This window comes from Podarcis liolepis, assembly GCF_965112155.1.
Source record: "Podarcis liolepis genome assembly, chromosome: 10".
NCBI lineage: Eukaryota > Metazoa > Chordata > Lepidosauria > Squamata > Lacertidae > Podarcis > Podarcis liolepis.
The window spans coordinates 60,932,491-60,947,016 of record NC_139562.1 but is presented as its reverse complement, the minus strand read 5'-3'; the positions used below and the strand labels follow the sequence as shown (position 1 = coordinate 60,947,016).

General features: G+C 44.5%; 1 long non-coding RNA gene across 2 annotated transcripts; it reads left to right on the top strand.

Annotated features, from left to right (window-relative positions):
- Nucleotides 1-392: 392 nt before the first annotated feature.
- Nucleotides 393-2,447, top strand: LOC310687417. Of its 2 annotated transcripts, none has more exons than XR_014516416.1 (3): nucleotides 393-440; nucleotides 1,271-1,338; nucleotides 1,523-2,447. It is a non-coding gene; the product is annotated as an uncharacterized lncRNA (long non-coding RNA). The 2 variants fall into 2 exon arrangements; XR_014516417.1 differs by having other exon boundaries at nucleotides 1,500-2,447.
- Nucleotides 2,448-14,526: the final 12,079 nt, after the last annotated feature.

The following is a 14,526-nucleotide window of genomic DNA, read 5'->3' as shown; positions in this document are numbered from 1 at the left end:
CCCCAGGGAGGGGAAAGAAGCAGACAGAAAACTATTTACATCTTTTATTTCTGCCTCTCATATCAGTACAGAGAAACATGTCTGCACTCGACAACAGCAAGAAGAAGCTCCACCCATGTACTTCCAGTACAGGTCATATGACACACACACTGAGCTAACATCCGGTGCTCAGTACAGAATGGACTGCCCCTTTGTTCCCATGGCAACAGGCACAAACATCCTGTTTGGCTTTCCAGCCACAAGCAGCTGACTGAGCTGCTGGAGCCTTTGCTTGCTGCAGCATTGGTGCTTTATGGTAACAACATGTAGGAGGTTCATCTGGGTAATTGAGTCATAATAGTGAGTCATAATAGTATATCTGAAGGAGCATCTCCACCCCCATCGTTCAGCCACTGAGGTCCAGCTTCAAGGGCCTTCTGGTGGTTCCCTCACAGCGAGAGGTAAGGATACAGGGAACCAGGCAGAGGGCCTTCTCGGTAATGCCACCTTCCCATCAGATGTCAAGGAAATAAACAACTATCTGACTTTTAGAAGACATCTGAAGGCAGCACTGGATAGGGAAGTTTTTAATGTTTGATATTTTATTGTGTTTTTAATATTCTGTTGGGAGACACCCCGAGTAGCTGGGGAGGCCCAGCCAGAGGGGTGGGGTATAAGTAACAAATTATTATTATTATTATTATTATTATTATTATTATTATTATTATTATTATCATTAGTTGGGATTTGGGAAGTTACTTGAGGGACAAGCAGGCTTACCTGAAAATGGGTAAAAGCACGAGATCTAGGGAAACTTCAATTTTTAAAAATATATATTAATAACTAGGCAGTAAGAGTTAGCTCAGCAATGCTTTTGCTGGCTTGGTCATGTCCACAGAATGGAAGATGGCAGGGTCCCTAAGGATCCGTTCTTATGGGGAGCTGGCTTCAGGCACCAGGCTCATTGGCAGACCAACTGTGTGCTACAAAAATGTCTTCTCCCCATGTGACCTCAAATGACTCTCTATTCATTGGTATTTTAATATGATCAATTCTGTTGCTTTCAGGATTCTCGTTTGTGTGTGTGCTGCATTTAAAACTTCCCTTTGACATACAATTTGCTCCTATTCATATTTACTTGTAGGAAGTCCCAATGAGTTAAATGGAGCTTACTCCAAAGTGAATGTGAATATGTACCTGGGGTGGCATTTTTAAAAGCATTTTTATTTTATTTATTTATTTATTTTGCTCATCACTCAAATTCCTCTTTTTCTGCTTTCTGAAACCCCAGTGAGAAAATGAAAAGCGGTTCCTAGACATACAGAAAGGATTGACTTCAAAACTGGACTCCTCTTACAGGTCACTATACAACTTCCAACCATTTAATATCTCGCAGTTAACTTGGATACAGTCCTTAAAGCATGTTTGCTTGTTTTTAAAAAGTGTTATTTAAATCCAGTGTTTGTCTTGAAAGTACGTATTATATCAATTATAAGCTACTATGGGAAAACTCCTTTTAGATAGGCAGCATATAAATTCTTAGAATCACAATCACTGCTGGATGCTGCCGCTGGCGATCGCTACGAAGGTCCAGCGCACGGCGAGGAAGGCGCGGAGGAGATCCCAGAGACGAGGTCAAGGACACACAGAAGGGACTAGCAGAGTGGCGACACTGGAGTCTGAAGGAGATCCATGCAAAATCCTGGCGAACCAACAAACAGGTAGTGCCCCAGGTGCGGGCTGCTTAAATGGGCAAGGGGCGGATCCGAGGGAAGCCTACCTGCAAATACTTTACTATTTTAAGGTGAGTAAAAGAGAAACCACTTCACTTCTTCTAGAGTCTTGTGGGCAATCAGAAAACTGGTGATATGTGGCAGGTAAGTGAGTCATAATAGTAAGTCATAATAGTATAGCTGAAGGAGCATTCCAACCCCCATCATTCAGCCACTGAGGTCCAGTTCCAAGGGCCTTCTGGCAGTTCCCTCACTGCGGGAAATGAGGTTACAGGGAACCAAGCAGAAGGCCTTCTCGGTAGTGGCACCTTCCCATCAGATGTCAAGGAAATAAACAACTATCTGACTTTTAGAAGACATCTGAAGGCAGCCCTGGATAGGAAAGTTTTTAATGTTTACTATTATATCGTGTTTTTAATATTCTGCTGGGAGCCGCCCAGATGGGCTGGGAAAGAAGAAGAAGAAGAAGAAGAAGAAGAAGAAGAAGAAGAAGAAGAAGAAGAAGAAGCAGCAGCAGCAGCAGCAGCAGGAGGGATTGGGGAGGTTACTTAAGGGACAAGCAGGCTTACCTGAAAATGGGTAAAAGCACGAGGTCTCGAGTGGACGAGGAAAACTTTATTTTTTTAAAATATTTATATTAATAACTAGGCAGTAAGAGTTATCTCAGCAACACTTTTGCTGGCTTGGTCATGTCCACAGAATGGAAGATGGCAGGGTCCCTAAGGTTTTGCTTTATATGTGTACCATGAAGATATGATTAACAAAATGTCCACCCGCACACCATTTTGATGCCCAGTGCAGACTCTGTGCTTTTTCTCAATCATCTGCCCTGGAGATCACTCATAAAGAGTTTGTTGTTTTTATTTTTTAAGTATTTCAATGTTTGTGCATCGGGGAGTGGGGCAGGAGGCGGGAAGAAGGTATCCTTTCATGACGGAGCGAAATGTCACAGGAAGCCTGATCACAGCTGAAACACTATCCAGCTTTTTAAAGTTATTTATATTTCAATTACATAAAGGTCAAGGTAAGGATTTATTCTTGTAGCTTGACAGTAACTTTCTAATTAGAGCTGATGAGTCTGAAAGAAACAGTTGATTAGCAAAATTGCTTCTTTATTAAAATGTTTTCCAAAGTTGTCAAGCAGCAAGGAGGAGAGCTGAACGACGAGATGCAGCAATGACCCTAATGAGTCTTATGTTTGTGGCTCTAACTACCAAAGTCAAGCAAGAGGAAAAACAAACACTTGCATTTGATATTTGGGGACTCGCAGAACCGGAATTTGTCAAAGTATGACATTCAATTATTTGTGCTTGTATTTTTTATGAGTCAATTATTTTTCAAGCTCCCCTCTTGCTCTTTCTGTCTCCCTCTTGCTAGAAAGAAACATGCTTTTTTTAAACAACCACAAGAACAACAACAAATAAATAAATAAATAAATAAATAAATAAATAAATGTTGTGATAGATTTCCAAAAGCTAGGTAACAATGCCCGGTTGGTAAGGGGTGGGTGTGTGGGAATCTTAAATCTGCCGTCAGGCTGAATTTCTTGCACACACATTCAAACACATTCACCGGACTGTTCTCCTTGAAAGTGTGTGTGTGCATGTGTACCCACTTCTAAAGTAATGATGCATACACACTGCACATTATTATTATTATTATTCCAAGAGATGGCGTTATCAGAGCTTTCACAGGAAAAAATAAAACCAAGGAGGCAGCAATCTTATTTTCCAAGCATATCACTGGGGTGTCATAACTTAGTATCATTCCCATGACAGTCTGTCCTAGGAACATGTCTAGGCTGCTATTTGAACTGCTGGAAAAACATTTTATTTTATTGGGGGGGGGGAGGGAGGTAAAAGAAATAAAAGCTGAGCCCTCACAACCTTGCAAAGGCAACACTGCCACCTCAACATTTGTAGACTTCAGAAGTTATCAACTATCCAATAAGGTGGTTGAAGGGAAGAAGCCATAAGAAGCTGCCATATACTGAGTCAGATAGTTGGTCCATCTAGCTCAGTGTTGTTTACACTGACTGGCAGAAGCTCTATGAGGTTACAGACTGGGGTCTCCCCTGGTCCAAGTTGGAGATGCTGGCAGATGAACTTGGGACCTTCTACACTGAAAGCATATACTCTACTACTGAGATCTGGGCCTTTCTGCCTAAAGCCCAGAGTTAGTTAATATTGGTTGCCTTGTTGAGCATGCTGACACATCTTGATGATGTTAAGCGGCTTTATCCCAATAAACTTCTCACTACCACGTAGCTCAAGGAGAACTGGTGAAGGCGATCCTCTCAGGTCCTACCTAAAGCTGTCATGCTTGGCTTGGGTGAAACAGTCAAGTGCCTCATTGACTCATCTTTAAACTGAGGAGACAAAGAAGTGCAGATATCAAATAACTGACTAATCTGGTGTCTGGATACAGGGTGGTACCTACCTACTAAAGAAGACACCAGGAGGTTTTTCCGAGGTTTCTCCTTGGGTTTGCATAATGCCCACATGGATGGAGAAACTTAGATGCAGTTGACGCTCCTTGATAAGTTAAATAAAGTTGTGGGTTTTTAAACCACAAATGTAGTCTCCTGTATTTGTTCCATGAGGAACACATTATGTTTCTGCCTATAAGATATATGCTTGGTTAATGTGATAGTGCAATAAAGATTTTTAGTGCATAATTTCTGCCTTGGCTATCTCTTTGGCAGTGACATTAATTAAGCTCTCCTAATATGTTGAAGGCTCGAAAGCTTTGGAGAACACAGTTGGTTTAGCTTCCTAGAACAGTGGGATTTATCACAGCTTTAGGGATAACCTAACGGCTAGCAGGTCATGCACTATATTGATATTCCTATTTGTAGAAGAATGGGGATAATCCTAAGTGCATTTACTAGAGAGTAAGATCCACTGCACTCGGTGAGATATGCTTCTGAGAAAACATGCCTTGAACTGCACAAGGTGCACTTATTTGTATAAGATTCCCTCTCTAAGAAGATATTGTTGCTGGGAAATACTTCAGCCCATGGGATGCGGGTAGCACTGTGGGTTAAACCACAGAGCCTAGGGCTTTCCGATCAGAAGATCGGCGGTTCAAATCCCCGTGATGGGGTGAGCTCCCCTTGCTCGGTCCCTGCTCCTGCCAACCTAGCAGTTCGAAAGCACAAAGTGCAAGTAGATAACTTCCGCTCCGGCAGGAAGTTAAACGGCATTTCAGTGTGCTGCTCTGGTTTGCCAGAAGCGGCTTAGTTAGTCATGCTGGCCACATGACCTCGAAGCTGTACACTGGCTCCCTCAGCCAATAAAGCGAGATGAGCGCTGCAACTACAGAGTCGCCCATGGCTGGACCTAATGGTCAGGGGTCCCTTTACCTTTACCTTTATGGGAAAACCAGCTATGCAGTGATAAGGTTAATATTGTATACACTGTTGAGGCAATGAGGTATTTTGTGAATTAGTGGCTATAAGTCTAACATCATGGTATTGTACAGACTGCATAAATGGCATAGGCGCCATGGCCAAGGCAATTTTGGCCCCCTGATGTATTTTTTGAGAGGTTTCCAATTTTCAGAGGGAGTTCGACTCTGCCCCCTGGCTCCTCGCAAAATCGTGTGAGGTTTTGTCGGCCCTCCTCAATCATCTGGAGAAGTTGGCACCAAGGAGAAGTGGAAATATATAGGGATATATACTACTGTGCTTGGCGTGCTCTGGTCCATGGGGTCACGAAGAGTCAGATATGACTAAACGACTAAACAAATATACTACTGTACTGCTGGGTAGCTCAGTTGATTAGAGCATGGTGCTGATAACACCAAGGCCACAGGTTCGATCCCCATAAGAGACAGCTGCCTATTCCTGAGAATACAGGAAGCTGCTTATACCAAGTCATACTATTGGTCTGTTAGCTTTGCATTGTCTATGCTGAAAAGCAGTGCCTCTTTAAGGGTTCAGGCAGATGTCTTTTTCCAGTCTTAAGTAAAGATACCAGGGATCCAAAATGAGACCAATAAGCTGTTTTCCTTTCCTGAATAGCTATACACAACCTTCCTATTTTGGCACTGTTGTTAGATCTGAAGTGATCCTATTCCCCACTTATCAGGCAATAAGCACCAATGGGCTTAGTGGGACTTACTGTGGGGTCAACAGTGAAAGAATTGCAATGCAGATTTTCAAATTATCAATAAGAGAAACTGCACAACCTAAGACAACAAGGCATGATGCACAAAATATTTTTGTTTTTAATGAATTAAAAACAATCCGTCATCCACTTGTTAGATGTAAAGCACTGGCAGAAGATTTAGGGATACACTTCTGCAACAATTCCAATGAGTCGAACAGGCACTGCTCAGGAAGTTGAGCAAAGACAATAATAACTTTTATTTATAGCTATCCAATTCTCTGTCCCAGTTGCTTGATGAGTTTCATCTTCTGAGAGATAAATTAGAGGCTTAGCTGTATGTTCTAGGACATGTTCCAAATGTATTTTTCAAATGTCAGCTATGTACCTGACAATTAATAGCTGCATGAAGAGACACCCCTTGGATTTGACTTTGGTGTCAGATATGTCTTGTGGAGGGAGTGCAATGGGCTGCTGTGGTGCCCAACCTGTTGGAGTAAAATATACTTGGAGTTGAGTGTTGATTTCATGTTCTTTATTTCAGCTCATGGTAAACAGTGAGTGAGTGATTTCCCCCAAAACCTCTGGCTATATATACATTATTTACACACTGGGTCCTGCGTGATTGGCTGATTCAACTTCCCTCCTGGAGCCTAAATGGACTGCTTCTGCAGCCAATCCAGCTGCTGATTCACTTCCTCCCGGAGCCAGATTGGGCGACTCCTGCAGACCAATCAGGTTGCTGCCTTCTAGGATCCCACCTGTCTATTGTTCTAGGATCCAAGCTTAGTACATAATATGCAGGAAGATGGATGGGAGTCTTCCATGTGGAACATGCTGCCTGCTATAAGCAAGCCAGTTCTAGCTTTTTTCCTTCCTTTGAGTTGTACCTCATGTGAGTCACACTCAGAGCTGATCCACTGAAATTAAAGTACCTAAGACCAGTCAAGATATTTTGGCACCCGAAGCACAAAATCCCACAAGTGTCTCTTCCTTTTTCTGAGAGTAAAAATACAGTAACAATCAATTAAATAACTGTCCTTTCATCTCACCTCAAATCAGCTGCCTGGAGTGGTTGTCTCTCTCTCTCTGCCTATTGTTAGGGTTCCCGCTATGGTGAGAAGGTAAACGGCGTTTCCGTGTACTCTGGCTTCCATCATGGTCATCTGTGCACAAGTAGCAGTTTAGTCATGCTGGCCACATGACCCAGAAAGCTGTCTGTGGACAAACGCCAGCTCCCTCAGCCTGAAAGCAAGATGAGCACCACAACCCCATAGTCACCTTTGACTGGACTTAACCATCCAGGAGTCCTTGTCCTTTACCTTTACCTTTACCTTAATGTTAGGGTTGACTCTGAATTCCTACTCTACTTGCAGCTGGCTAGCTATTTACCCTCACTGTATTTTTAAAGGGCTTGTATCATTGCAAGGGAAGGAAGGCCCTGCACTTTTGAATGACTCAGTTTTTGAATGTTCAAGCAGGCTGGGATCAGCTAACCTTCAAAGAACACCTTCCTTAAACACAGGAAGCTGCCTTATAACCAGTGCCATTTTTTCTAGGAAAAAAGGTGCCAGAACTCACCATGAACACCTCCCTTGTTCTCTTAGAATGGCAGTGGTGCTCAGTTCCTACAACTTCAGCTCAAATTAAGCCTTGCTTATAACTAGTCATACCATTTAGCCTGGCATTGTTGACACTGAAAAGCAGTGTCTGTCAAAGTCATGATTCCTTCCCAGTCCTACAAGGAGACGTCGGGGAATGGACCTGAGACATTTTGCATGCAAATAATTATGGTCTATCACAGAGCTAATCAGAAGAAAAAGAATTTAGTAAACTAACATACACATACACACACCAGCTGAGCATGTCTGCTTTTGCCTGAGAAACCTAGGAAACAAAAATCAGCTAGTGATAATGTTGTTTAGTCATTTAGTCATGTATGACTCTTCGTGACCCCATGGACCAGAGCACGCCAGGCACTTCTGTCTTCCACTGCCTCCTGCGGTTTGATCAAACTCGTGCTGGCAGCTTCGAGAACACTATCCAACCATCTCATCCTCTGCCGTCCCCTTCTCCTTGTGCCCTCCACCTTTCCCAACATCAGGGTCTTTTCCAGGGAGTCTTCTCTTCTCATGAGGTGGCCAAAGTACTGGAGTCTCAGCTTCAGGATCTGTCCTTCCAGTGAGCACTCAGGGCTGATTTCCTTCAGAATGGATAGGTTTGATCTTCTTGCAGTCCATGGGACTCTCAAGAGTCTCTTCCAGCACCATAATTAAAAAGCCTCAATTCTTTGGCGGTCAGCCTTCTTTATGGTCTAGCTCTCACTTCCATACATCACTACTGGGAAAACCATAGTTTTTACTATATGGACCTTTGTTGGCAAGGTGATGTCTCTACTTTTTAAGATGCTGTCTTGGTTTGTCATTCCTTTTCTCCCAAGAAGCAGCCGTCTTTTAATTCCGTGGCTGCTGTCACCATCTGCAGTGATCATGGAGCCCAAGAAAGTAAAATCTCTCACTGCCTCCATTTCTTCCCCTTCTATTTGCCAGGAGGTGATGGGACAAGTGGTCATGATCTTCATTTTTTTGATGTTGAGCTTCAGACCATATTTTGCGCTCTCCTCTTTCACCCTCAGTAAAAGGTTCTTTAATTCCTCCTCACTTTCTGTCATCAAGGTTGTGTCATCTGCATATCTGAGGTTGTTGATATTTCTTCCGGCAATCTTAATTCCGGCTAGGGATTCCTCCAGCCCAGCCTTTCACATGATGAATTCTGCATATAAGTTATAATATGTTAGTTTCTAGTGCTGTACATAGCCCCTCTGACCTGACTCAGGGCCCCAGATCCATCCCCTGATCAACTCAGGAGCCATCATGACAAATCTGATGACAATATTTTCATTACTGCACTTTGGAATGGTTCAATCCACCATCTTGATTCAAAATGGCATCCAGTGCCATCTAAGCATGAATAAGAAAACCCGTACTTAAGAACCCTCATGCCAAATTGGGTGACAATATCTCAAGAACAGAGAGATAAACCACTTTCCTAAATGTATAGCAGTGATTTATTATTATAAATACCACCCACTCACATATTTGCTACAATATATGCAAATGCAATAAAGATACAAAAATAAAATCCCCAAAATGACAGGCTCATTTAAAAAAGGATTTGAAACAATTCCCTTTACTTACTGCTGTTCTTTCATTTTCCTCTCCCCTTGCCTTCCACCTAACAGCTGCACAAGGTGGCTTATAACAGCCATAAAACTAATATAAAAACATCATACACATTAACATTATTAAAAAACAAACAAACCCCTAAGTATCACACACTGAAAACACCAGACAGTAGAACAGCAACACAAACACTTTCAAGCATACCAATCTGCTACCCAAATCTGCCCCCATAAAAAAAAATATTGAGTACCCATGTTCAGGAGCTTCTGCCGGCCACAGGCACAGGCACTGGTCTTTCAGATGTCAAGAAATTATTGTTTGCGCAACTTTTGCATAGAAAAAGTTATCATCATCATCATTTTCTTGTATAGCGTGTTCTCATAAAAGAGAGAGCACGTGTTGCGGATGGGGCCGAACAAAACCCCCAGTTAGTGACCAGGTCATTGATGGCAATGGGCTGGAGCAGATTGGAAGAAGTTGTTACTGGGGCAAAATTGATGTTGCCAATTTAGGGGTGGGGTCAGACCCCTTATATAAGCAGGGTCCACAGCTTTCTCTTTCTCTTTCGCTGTGGACATCGGATCACATGGAGCACTTGGACTGTCTGGAGGACAGTGATGCAAACTTCTCATTGTCTGGTTACATTTCTTTATTTCCCCCTTCTTTTAATCCTCTTTAGTCCCTTAAATAATTTAATTCCCCTTTTTCCTGTTCAGTTTCCCACCCCACCCCTTACCCTGCCCTGTGGGAAGATTCTCCCTGTATCTGTGGCTTGCCTTTCTTTCGCAAAAAGGTTTCCCCCATTTCTCCTGTTGTAAAGGGCTGTTCCCAGCTTAGTCAGGGCTGTTCCCAGCTTAGCTGGAATCACTTTCGTTTATAGCACCCCCGAAGGTTGGCTTTATTTGAGTGTGTGCAGCACTGTTGGCCAAATTTTAATCTAGCCTTGGGCGGGAGCACTATTTTGAGTTCCTTTAATATTGCTATGAGATTAAGATTCTCAAGAGCAGAGGCATGGAGCCCTATTCGGCCTGGGCATAACTTCCGAGCCTAAGTATGCTACAGGTAGCAGTTAATTGTTAAGTCTCTGACCTCTCTATAAGAATGTACCTGCTTGCAGGCTCAGTTGCTGCTAATGTATATCTGAGGCAGACAGAGAGGGCGGCAGAAACTCTCTGTGCCTCCAATCACTATGAGCACTCTGTATATGCTCTTAAACTATGCTGTTTCTGAACAAGTTTATTTTCTTTAAGTTTGTTTTGCCCTGATAGTGGCGACTGCCATTTTAGAGGCGAGCCATTGTGGTTTAGTGGCTAAAGTGTAGGACTAGGACCTGGGAGACAGGGTTCATATCCCCCTCTTAGCCATTGTTATAACAAAACAAAACAAACTGCTCCTTTTGGGCTATTCTGTTGCTGGGTAGTTCGGCCCATTTGTGATAAAAGAACTTTGGGTTTCTTGAAGGGGTGCTTCCCTCTAAAAGGGCAAGCAGGGGTACCTGGACAAGCTGTGGGCTGCCTCAACTCTGCTATTTCACTGGAAACATTTATGCCTGGCCTAGCAGGTGATCCTAGGGCTTTGCCCTAGAATTCGATGGCCTGGAAGCGTTTCCCGCCTGAATAGTGTCCCCATGTGGTCCATGAAGCATTGGTTTCACCGGTTCCTTACATTGTTTAGTTTTTGCGGACTATGACTGGGCTTTTGCAAATGCCTCAAGAGCTTGCCTCTCCTGCAGGGGATGACTTGTGGACGCCCCAGGTGTCTTCTTCCAGAAGGAAGCATCTTCGAAGGCTGCAATCCAGGAGGAGGGCAAAGAGGAGCAGGGATCATGATTCAGACATCACCTTGGACCTCTACAGGGGTCAGGGTGAGGCTGTCCTGGGTCTTTAGGGATCATCCTGGATAGCTCAGCTGGTCAGCGCATGGTGCCGGTAATGCCTAGGTTGCAGGATTGGTCCCTATATGGGACAGCTGCATGCTCCCCCATTGCTCTACCTGGACACTTAGGTCCAGTCTCGAGGGCCTTTTGGTGGTTCCCTCACTGCGAGGGATGTAACAGGCGCCACGTTTGCAATATGCAAGCGGGAGAAAGCACCTTTGTGTGCCCGCACTGCAGTTTGCTCTGTGTGTTGCAGGGCTCAGCGCTGCACGGGCTGCATTTGCATTGCATTGCGTGAGAGATTTGCATTTGCATTGCACCGAGGTTGTGTGCATTGCACAGAGGGTGTGTGTGCATTGCACAGAGGGTGTGTGTGCATTGCACAGAATGTGTGTGTATTGCACGGAGGGTGTAGTGGCATTGCACAGAGTGTGTGTGTGTTTTTTGTGTTGTTGTTTTTTTTGCATTGCACAGAGAGTGCATTGCACAGAGTGTGTAGTTGCATTGCATGGAGGGTAGTTGCATCGCACAGAGTGCATTTTTGCATTGAACGGAGTGTAGTTGCATTGAACGGAGTGTGTAGTTGCATTGCATGAAGTGTGTAGTTGCATTGAACGGAGTGTGTAGTTGCATTGCATGGAGTGCATTTTTGCATTGCACGGAGTGTGTAGTTGCATTGAACGGAGTGTGTAGTTGCATTACATGAAGTGTGTAGTTACATTGCATGGAGTGTGTAGTTGCATTGCACAGAGTGTGTAGTAGCATTGCATGGAGGGTAGCTGCATTGCATGGAGTTGCAATGCGTTTTTGCATTGCACGAAGTGCGTTTTTGCATTGCACTGAGTGTGTAGTTGCATTGAACGGAGCGTGTAGCTGCATCGCACGGAGTATAGTTGCATTGCTTGGTTTGTGTGAGCACTGCACGGAGTGTGTTTTTTGCATTGCACAGTGTGTGTCTGAAAAGGAAGCTGGCTCGGCGGCAGTTTTGTCGGGACTTTTTTAGGGGTTATGGCCAGCGTCGGCCCTGTAAATTTACGTATTATGATGGCAGCACAAGATGCCCCCTGCCCAAGCGGGGCTGGAAGCTGGCAAGCAATAGCTCAATACCTTTTGCCCATATTCCATTTTATTTAGGGATCCAGTTGGATATCGTTGCTACAACATACCACTTGCCTATGGAGAAGCTGTCTGCCTTGAAGGAAGTTATTTTGTAATACTTCCTCTGTAGCAAGTGATGCTTCATCAGATCCGATCTTGCTGGGTCACTTAATTAATCTTGCATGCAGAGTGGTTGCCCCAGGCCGCCCCTTCCCTTCCCACTAGGCCAGGCTGCCTGCGGCCTGAGGTCCCCTTACCTTTCTCATGCAATGGTTGCAATTCCTAAATGTTGAGGTCCCCTTACCTTTCTCATGCAATGGGATCTCATGCAATGGTTGCAATTCCTATATGTATGCAATAGTAGTTGGCCATGGCAGGATACTTGCACAGGGATTTTCAGGTTCATGCTGATGCTGCTGGATCTTTGCCCTTTGGTTTTTTATTTCAGGGGCTGCTGGTGTGCAAAGCTATGGCCTCAAGCCCGGTATGGTGAGGCAATCATGTGACCTAACTTTTGAGTTTTCCCCATTGTAGTAGCAGTTCACATGTGGCCCGAGGAGTTTCAGTGACCATCGGATCTGCTTTTGGTCTGATAACCAGGTAGTGGTGAGCGTCTTGGCTAAACAGTCCTCACGCTCCAGCAGAGTCTCCGCCCCTCCGCTCACACTTTTGAGCTGCACTGCTTAAGGTTTAATATTGTGCTTTCTGCTCTCCTGATTACGGGATCCTCTAATGATGTCTCTGACACTCTATCCCATTTTCAGATTGAGCGCTTCAGATCCTGGGCTCCAGACACTCAGCTATTGCCAGACTTTTCCAGACCACCTGTGGCATTTTGACAACAATTAGTAATTACAGAGAGCAGCAGCTTCCATTTCCCCTTCTGCTTTTAGCTCTTATGGGAAGGCCTGGATGGATTTCTTAGCCTTAAGCTGGCAGTCCTCGGCCATTCAGATGAACTGGCCCCCATCCTCTGAGCAGATCCTGCAGTATTTGGTCCACCTGCCGCAGATTGGGCGTGCTGTTATAACTATAAGAATTCAGTCCGCTGCAATGTCTGTTATACTGAAGCTTTTTATTTCAGAGACCCTTGCATAAAGTTTGTAATGCGCAGGGCCTTGGAAGGTTGGAATAGGCTCCAACCTCATAGGACAGTGGGCAGGAAGTCGGTCAATTTTACCTATGCAGGATCTGCAACAAGTTAAAACTTGTCTGCTGGTAAAAGATCAAGGCGAGACTCCTTTCAGTATTCCATTGCATTTTGGGCACTGAGGGTTGGGGAAATGGTTGTTGGAGCCAGCACAGGACTGAGAGTCTGAAGGCTTATTGCTTCAGGACTTTTCCTTATCTGCTTTGGAGCTTGTCATTAGAGTTGGGAACTCTAAAACAGACTTAGTGGGCAGGAGTGCCACAATCAGGCTTCCCATTACAGATGAGGAGGGCCCTTGCACGGTTATGGATACCAGAAAAATTTGGCTTTTCATTCCCCTGGGGGCTGGCCCACTCCTAGTGCATGAAAATGGGTTCCCATTAGCCAGGCATTAATGTACTTACATCGTGCACCAGTTATCACGGCCTGCGGCTTGCCTACCACTGGACACGCCTCATTCCTTCCGAATAGGGCTGCTGCAACGGCTGCACACTGGGGGCCTGTCAGTAGACAGGATTTTGAATACGGGTCATTGGAAGTCTGACGCTGACAAGGGTTATATCAGGAAGTGTCACAATGATGTCTGTGCTGATGCTTGTCTGTTATTTCCTTTTCTCATAGGAGCAGCTGTGCACATTTGGGCCACAGCATTGTAGACTGGGCTGGCAAGCGCGCTGACAAGTCTGGACTGGGGCGCCATCTCAGTCTTCCTGCCCATGTGAACATAGGCTGGATGTCCAGATGGGGAATGCTTTGGGAGGACGTCCTTCCTTTGGTGCGGTCGAGTGTGACCTGTGCAGGTCCTCCCGCAGTGCTGGTGGTACAGCTAGGCGGGAATGATTTGCCGTCTTCCTCCAGCATAAGTTTGCATTCCTGCATGCAAGAGTGCTTGGTTTGAGCTGATGGCAGCTCTCCCTGGACTCAAAATAATTTAAGGCATTTGGTTCAAGGTGGTCTGGAAGGGGGGTTGGAGCACCTGTCCCCTCCAATGCGCAAAGATATTCCATTAAAGGAAACCAAGGATTTGCCATGCTTTGTCAACCCCCTTTCGAGGGGTAGGGCCACGCAAGAGTCCCTGGGAGCATTTGGGGTGAGCTTGAGTCTGATCCTGGTTCATTGCTCCCCCACGCTGTTTACTTGTTCTGACGATATGGTGGGGCCCAGTCAGTGCTGCTCTGCTGAGGTCAGATGCAGCTAGTCGGGAACCAATGCCTAGACAAACTACCACCGAGCAGGCCAGAAAGCATGTTAATATGGCGGTGGAAAATAAAATAAAATAAATAAAGTAAATAAAATAAAATAAAATAACATATAAAATAAAATAACATATAAAATAAAATAACATATAAAATAAAATAACAAATAAAATAAAATAGGTCCTTGCTTTAGGTGGTTCTGT